This window comes from Nothobranchius furzeri, chromosome 3, assembly GCF_043380555.1.
Source record: "Nothobranchius furzeri strain GRZ-AD chromosome 3, NfurGRZ-RIMD1, whole genome shotgun sequence".
NCBI classification, from domain to species: Eukaryota; Metazoa; Chordata; class Actinopteri; order Cyprinodontiformes; family Nothobranchiidae; genus Nothobranchius; species Nothobranchius furzeri.
The window spans coordinates 31,484,108-31,491,985 of NC_091743.1; the positions used below are offsets into that span (position 1 = coordinate 31,484,108).

At 43.1% G+C, this 7,878-nt stretch overlaps 1 long non-coding RNA gene across 1 annotated transcript; it reads right to left on the reverse strand.

The window, feature by feature from the left end:
- Positions 1–1,098: 1,098 nt before the first annotated feature.
- Positions 1,099–6,730, reverse strand: LOC139068973 (uncharacterized). The gene is made up of 3 exons (XR_011520203.1): positions 6,713–6,730; positions 6,109–6,260; positions 1,099–2,829 (listed from the first exon to the last, which is right to left on the reverse strand). It is a non-coding gene; the product is annotated as an uncharacterized lncRNA (long non-coding RNA).
- Between the last annotated feature and the right edge of the window lie 1,148 nt (positions 6,731–7,878).

The following is a 7,878-nucleotide window of genomic DNA, read 5'->3' on the forward strand; positions in this document are numbered from 1 at the left end:
TAAAACAAACCTGATCTCTCTAGGACATTCAGAAGCCAAGTTATAAGCCCACAAATGTGTAACTGGACTACTTCTTTAAATTGACACCAGATCCGGTGACCTTTGGGACATGGTTTAACCCCATTAGGAAAGTGCTATCATCATGAAACGTTCAGATCACTTACAATTCAATAGATTCTACCTTCCTGTAATGTTTCAGCCTGATTGTACCTTGTTTTCACACAAATGAACCCAGAATGATGTGAAATTGTGCTTCGTGCAACATAATTCTGGGTGCCATTTAAAAACCATAAGTGCTAATGACTCCATTCCTTTTTGTGGTTGTAGGGGCTGTTGATTGGAGTATACTAAAACAAACCTGATCTCTCTAGGACATTCAGAAGCCAAGTTATAAGCCCACAAATGTGTAACTGGACTACTTCTTTAAATTGACAAAAGATCCGGTGACATTTGGGACATGGTTTGACCCCCTTAGGAAAGTGCGATCATCTTGAAACGTTCAGATCACTTACAACTCAATAGATTCTACCTTCTTGTAACGTTTAGCCTGATCGGACCTTGTTTTCACACAAATGGACCCAGAATGATGTGAAATTGTGCTTCATGCAAAATAATTCTGGGTGCCATTTACAAACCATAAGTGCTCATGACTCCATTCCTTTTTGTTGTTGTAGGGGCTGTTGATTGGAGTACATTAAAACAAACCTAATCTCTCTAATACATTCAGAAGCCAAGTTATAAGCCCACAAATGTGTAACTGGACTACTTCTTTAAATTGACACCAGATCCGGTGACCTTTGGGACATGGTTTGACCCCCTTAGGAAAGTGCTATCATCATGAAACGTTCAGATCACTTACAACTCAATAGATTCTACCTTCCTATAACGTTTCAGCCTGATTGGACCTTGTTTTCACACAAATGGACCCAGAATGATGTGAAATTGTGATTCATTCAACATAATTCTGGGTGCCATTTACAAACCATAAGTGCTAATGACTCCAATCCTTTTTGTGGATGTAGGGGCTGTTGATTGGAGTACATTAAAACAAACCTGATCTCTGTAGGACATTCAGAAGCCAAGTTATAAGCCCACAAATGTGTAACTGGACTACTTCTTTAAATTGACACCAGATCCGGTGACCTTTGGGACATTGTTTGATCCCCTTAGGAAAGTACTATCATCATGAAACGTTCAGATCACTTACAACTCAATAGATTCTACCTTTCAGTAACGTTTCAGCCTGATTGGACCTTGTTTTCACACAAATGAACCGAGAATGATGTGAAATTGTGCTTCGTGCAACATAATTCTGGGTGCCATTTAAAAACCATAAGTGCTAATGACTCCATTCCTTTTTGTGGTTGATAGGTAATTTTAATCTATGTTCTCTAAGTTAATTTAGCATTATTCACTATTATGTTGCGTATTTTAATTTATACTATTGTTCTTATAATACCTTAAACTTATATTACCTTAAAGGAAGTCAGAACACCCACACAGAGGGATTAGATTCTTAATTTAGTAAACTGTAACAAACCTTAAACAGACAACAAGCTCTGCAAAGTGTAAACTCTGCAGAGGGTGAGAGAATCAGACCATACAACAAGGAAGCCATTTTCCTCTCACAAAGGAGCCCGAGCTCATGGAGGGGGTTTTATTGAATCCAAAATGTTCACACCCACAAATACCATTAGCGTGCAACTCCTGCCTGACCAGTTTGGAATAACATCTTGGTCTTAGAATGCACAGGAAAACTTCAGATACTGGATCAAAATGCCTAAAGCAGAAAGGAGTTTCCTAAAACACCCAAACGTGAAAACAAATAACTAGGTCAGGGTTTTTCCTAACCACATTTAAGCAGCAAAGGTGAATGAACTCTTCACATAGACAAAGGAAAAGATTTCACAACAATAATGAACAATTAAAAATACCTAACATTCCCTCCTGATGTTCATTTTTGTTGTTATAACAAATCAGAGTAAGATGTCAATAACCCAATAGTCAATGAGCACGAATTATGAATCAATACGATGATGTTAGCTTAACAATAACCCAAACACCAAGATCTACTTTATCCTGTGTGCCTGGCTTTATTAAGATAACCATAACAGATGCAAGAAACTTGAACACGAGTTGATATGAATTATCAGATACCAGCAAACTCAGTCGATTCGTTAGAATTGCTAGAGGGGGAAATTTGATGTTAAAACAATGTTTTCCATAGAATGGTGTTGCCCTTTCGTCGATATGAGACAGACGAGTCATCACAGACCCAGACTCTCCTTCTTCAGCTCAAATGTCCTCGTAAGGACGCCCATCTTCACGCAACGTGAAGTGGGGGCAGGGAGCCAACCTGCGGTGTGACAGGAGAGAGAGACATTCTGAGAGATGGTGAGGGGATGTCTTTTGGACAGGGAGCCATGAAAGCAGACGGGAGATTTGGGGTAATGGATACGTCGTTGGAGGCAGGTCACAGCGTCGTGTGGACGGACCCAGGAGGGGTCTCAAACACCAGATGTTGATTTCGTTGTCCCTCCCAACTGCTGCTATTCCTTTCGTTCCATCAGATGCTGAGGGGCAGTTTCAGAGCAAAGTGTGATCCCCCATCATCAGCAGCGACATGGTGGATTGGTCCTGCAAGCTGAAGGCAGATTGTTTACTTATCTGCCGTCCTGGCGAGCCTGCATGCATCCCATCCGATGATGATCAGTTGTAGTGGCCCTCTCAGCAGTATGCAGCAGTGGGAGGGATGAGAAGAGTGACCTTGACGCCTCATTTGTGGTGGTATCACATGCAACAGGACCCCAAACTCCTTGGTTCCATGGCCTGCGGTGAGAAAGCGCAAAAGTGTTATTGTGGCTTTTTGACATCTTCAACAACAACCATTCAGCTTTTAGTCCAGTCCAGTTTGAAATTAATGGGGCTCAAAGTTCACCTGAAATTTACCAACATAGTCCATTCGGGTATCATCTCTAAGCTGGAATCAACTCATATAATCATCAGCAAAGTACATTCATCAATTCATGTTCCATACTGCATTAAACAACCCACACTATTAGTTTATGTAACCCAATAAGTGATTGATAAGACTCATTTAACAAGAAGTTTTTAGGTTTATGAAAAAGCCAAACACCTTTCTGTAAAAACAGTAAGTCAACCTATTATGGATAGATATCTCACCTTGGCAAAGAGTCTGCTTATGACAAGAATCCAAGAAATAAAAGCAAAGTCTCACATCAGGATGTTCTTACTTGTTTACGGATCAGGCAACTTAAAGGCAAAATAAAACATTTAAAAAACAGTCATAGTAAAAGAAAAGATGTAAATATGTCAATCCAGGAGTTAAAAAATCAAATTGAATAAACTCAAACAACAGTATCTAATTATAAACATAAAATCATTAGATTTAAAAAGACTATTCAGCAAAAGAAAAGAACAGGGCTTTAACAATTAACCCTAAGAAATACCACTGCATTTTGCTTCAGGGTGAGTCAAAGGCCAAAATAATAAAGAATAAACCTAACTACTCAATAACCCTCGAAGTACCATATATCTGCCTGGCTTATCAAACAAGCAAAAGGTTTAAACAGAAATGGCAACTCACCCTTACTATAGCAGTATTAAAACACAATTTACACCAAGCAAAACATCCTTACTCAGATGTTAGTGACTGGGTCAGAACTCAGAACATTTCTGTCTCTTTTGTTCTTTACTGATAAAGATCTGAGACAAACCTTTGTTGCTCAGAGCCAGAAAACACTTATCTGATTAACTGTTCAGCAAGCAGCTCAACCAGTCTTGAGCTGGACTGACTTCAGCAGCAGCAGACTTTGAAAAACAAATCAAATAAAGATTTAACAGAATATCGGGGAACCAGGGAGATTCAAACGATGACAACCATTATTTTGGAATGCCCAAACTGTAGTTTTGTATGCAAACAGGCACTACAACCTTTTAATACCCGGGTTTTAGGTTGTCACCCCCTGAAATCTGGTAAATTCGCACTCCCAGAAAGTACAAAGTAAAGATAAACCCAATATACAATTAACTGCAAATAAAAGAACATAGGATGGAGTCAGAGTACTTTAAACCAAGCTTTTCATATGTCTCATAAAAGTAGCTCACTTCTCCAAAGAAAATGACAAATGTTACAATTACACCATATTTACTTAGTCTGACCAATGAAACAAAACAGGTTGCTGAGCTAAGGTTTGCATTCCATGAAGGAACCTTACCAATTGAAAACAGAGACCATCCCGAAGCAAAACCACATTCTTAAATTAAATCCAGTAGCAGAAGGCATCTGTGGACATAGATTAGGCCTCCCAGCTACTCTGCCTTCTCAGGAACTTGAATCTGGTAAAACCAAATCTGTGTTAGAATTTGCACAACGGAAAAGAGTTTATCACTTTAAAATTGCAATAAGGCACCTTCTTTACAGTTATACATCATATGAAAAAACCAAGCAGAAACTATTCATGGAGCTTTGTACCACATTAATACCAAATCATACTTTATAATAAAGGCACCTTCTAATTCTGTAACTCATTCATCACAAAAGGGAAATATACAAAGGGGAATTAGGGAACTATTTAGGTCTAAATCCTACGTGATCTATTAGTGTCAACCACAAACCCTGGAAAATCTAGTTTCTAACAGGAAAATAATAAATTGCAGGGATCTGGTTTAAGTTAAACCTCTTACTCATCCGTCAACACCACAAAGTCAGTTTATCACTTCAAAGATTCTATCAGCAGTCACACACCCATGGAGATGACAGCAAACTTTTAGCCACACGAATCGTTCTCATGTCATCCTTTATAGGGAAAATAGAGATTTTTAACGCTGACATGAGGTCTCTGCCTAGAAGATTTAACAGGCAGCCTGATTAATCAATTTCCCTCTGGGATTAATAAAGTGTTTTTGAATTGAATTGAATTGATGATTGACAGGCTCATGGCTAGGTCGGCTCCTCTATGTTTGGAAACCCCTGCCTCTTTGGGCTCTTGTTATCTGGGCCATCCGACTAGGAGGGACAGTCACATGACATGTGACCTTGACCTCCACATGTCCAACAAACGAGTGGCTGTGAGTGGTCTGGTGAGGACCACTGTCTCTGATTGCTGTTACGTCCATCCCTCTGTAGCTACCCTGCTGGTGATAAACAGTTTTCTTTTTTACACACACACACACACACACACACACACACACACACACACACACACACACACACACACACAACTGAACACACCGTTTCAGAATTACCTCTAGATTCATACTTTCTCATACATGCACAGACAGACATTCTCATACATGCACAGACAGACAGACAGACAGACAGAAAACAGACAAACAGACAGAACCGGTTCAAACTTCAAAATTGTAGCTACACAATCACACTTAGAAGAACCTGCAGGTACTCAAAAACTCAGATATACACACACAGATGCTCAGAACTGCAGCTGTCTTACACACACACACACACACACACACACACAACATTCCTTGAAGTCCTGAGTCACCATACCTACACGACAGCTTTCACACACACAGAAACACAGATATCCACTGAAGCACAGCTCACAGCTGGGTTTTTAATACTTTAACACAGCTTTTCACACACACAAAAACACAATGAGTCAGCAGACACACAAAATGACAAGGAATGAATTTTAGAACGGTTTGGATTACTTTAGCCAATTTCAACGATGATTAACTCTCTGCACCATGAAATTTTATTTAACTTCCCAGCGACAGTATGATTTTTAGCATCTATCTGTTCTTCAATCGACACCAGCACATGGACTTCGTGCTGCGTGTATATGGGGTTCACAACGGTTTTAGGCCCACTACACATTCACCTGTCTTTTACCACCCACAGCAGCACTGTGGGCTGTGCCTGGCAGACACAGATGAATTACAACCCAGCAGGTCTACAGCCACGGTTCACGTTTCAGTGCTACCTCTACGGTTCACACGTGCAACCCTTAAATGGACACGAAAACGTCTTTTCATGCGTGAATGCCTAGTCACCACACTCAGCTTAAAAAACACACTGCCAACTAGTTATATAGAAAAAGGGTGCAATTTAATTTAGGTACTTACTTGGCGTTCCTTGTCCTGGTAGAGCGAGAGCCATAGGCGGAAGTTCACCTGCGGAGCAGCCGGCCGGAGAGCAATTCAGCTGGCCGGACTTTAATGAGGAAGTGGCCATGCGGCTCCCCGAAGGCGATCTCCCACCAGAAGGCATCTGCTACCTTGCTCGAAATACCATTAACTGTTAAAATTTTTATATGCATCACCTGAAATAACACACCTTACATAATTAGAAATTGAGGAAAGAGGGAGAAGGCCCAAACTCCCTCCGGAGCTTTCCATCGTCTCTCTCCCATATTACAGCTCCTCCATTACCTTAAAGGACGACACACAGAGAGAGAGAGCGTAGATTGATTATTCGTAATTTACATGACCCTGAATCGATATGCGAGAGCTGGGCGCAGAAAGCCCGTCCATGGAGCCAAATGGAGCCTTACCCCCACTCAGCTCACAGACAAAGCCCTCAGCTCACCAGCTCTGCATTGCCCGCATTCTCCACCACATGATAGGTAATTTTAATCTATGTTCTCTAAGTTAATTTAGCATTATTCACTATTATGTTGCGTATTTTAATTTATACTATTGAACTTATAATACCTTAAACTTATATTACCTTAAAGGAAGTCAGAACACCCACACAGAGGGATTCGATTCTTAATTTAGTAAACTGTAACAAACCTTAAACAGACAACAAGCTCTGCAAAGTGTAAACTCTGCAGAGGGTGAGAGTGACTCAGACCATCACACACGGAAGCCATTTTCGCTCAGTCAGACCCAGTGTTGACATGTGGCAAGACGCTCCTCGGGGCACGTCTTGCTTGGACCTCTCTCCTGGAGGCCCTCTGTCAGACCCAGTGTTGACATGTGGCAAGACGCTCCTAGGGGCGCGTCTTGCTTGGGCCTCTCTCCTGGAGGCGCTCAGTCAGACCAAGTGCTGACATGTGGCAAGACGCTCCTCGGTGCGCGTCTTGCTTGGGCCTCTCTCCTGGAGGCGCTCAGTCAGATCCAGTGTTGACATGTGGCAAGACGCTCCTCGGTGCGCGTCTTGCTTGGGCCTCTCTCCTGGAGGCGCTCAGTCAGACCCAGTGTTGACATGTGGCAAGACACTCCTCGGGGCGCGTCTTGCTTGGGCCTCTCTCCTGGAGGCCCTCTGTCAGACCCAGTGTTGACATGTGGCAAGACGCTCCTAGGGGCGCGTCTTGCTTGGCTCTCTCTACTGGAGGCGCTCAGTCAGACCGAGTGCTGACATGTGGCAAGACGCTCCTCGGGGCGCGTCTTGCTTGGGCCTCTCTCCTGGAGGCGCTCAGTCAGACCCAGTGGTGACGTATGGCAAGACGCTCCTCGGGGCGCGTATTGCTTGGGCCTCTCTCCTGGCGGCCCTCTGTCAGACCCAGTGTTGACATGTGGCAAGACACTCCTCGGGGCGCGTCTTGCTTGGGCTTCTCTCATGGAGGCCCTCAGTCAGACCCAGTGTTGACAAGTGTCAAGACACTCCTCGGGGCGCGTCTTGCTTGGGCCTCTCTCCTGGAGGCGCTCAGTCAGACCCATTGTTAACATGTGGCAAGACGCTCCTCGGGGCGCGTCTTGCTTTGGCTTCTCTCCTGGAGGCCCTCAGTCAGACCCATTGTTGACATGTGGCAAGACGCTCCTCGGGGCGCTTCTTGCTTGGGCCTCTCTCCTGGAGGCGCTCAGTCAGACCCAGTGTTGACCTGTGGCAAGACTCTCCTCGGGGCGCTTCTTGCTTGGGCCATCTCCTGGAGGCGCTCAGTCAGACCCAGT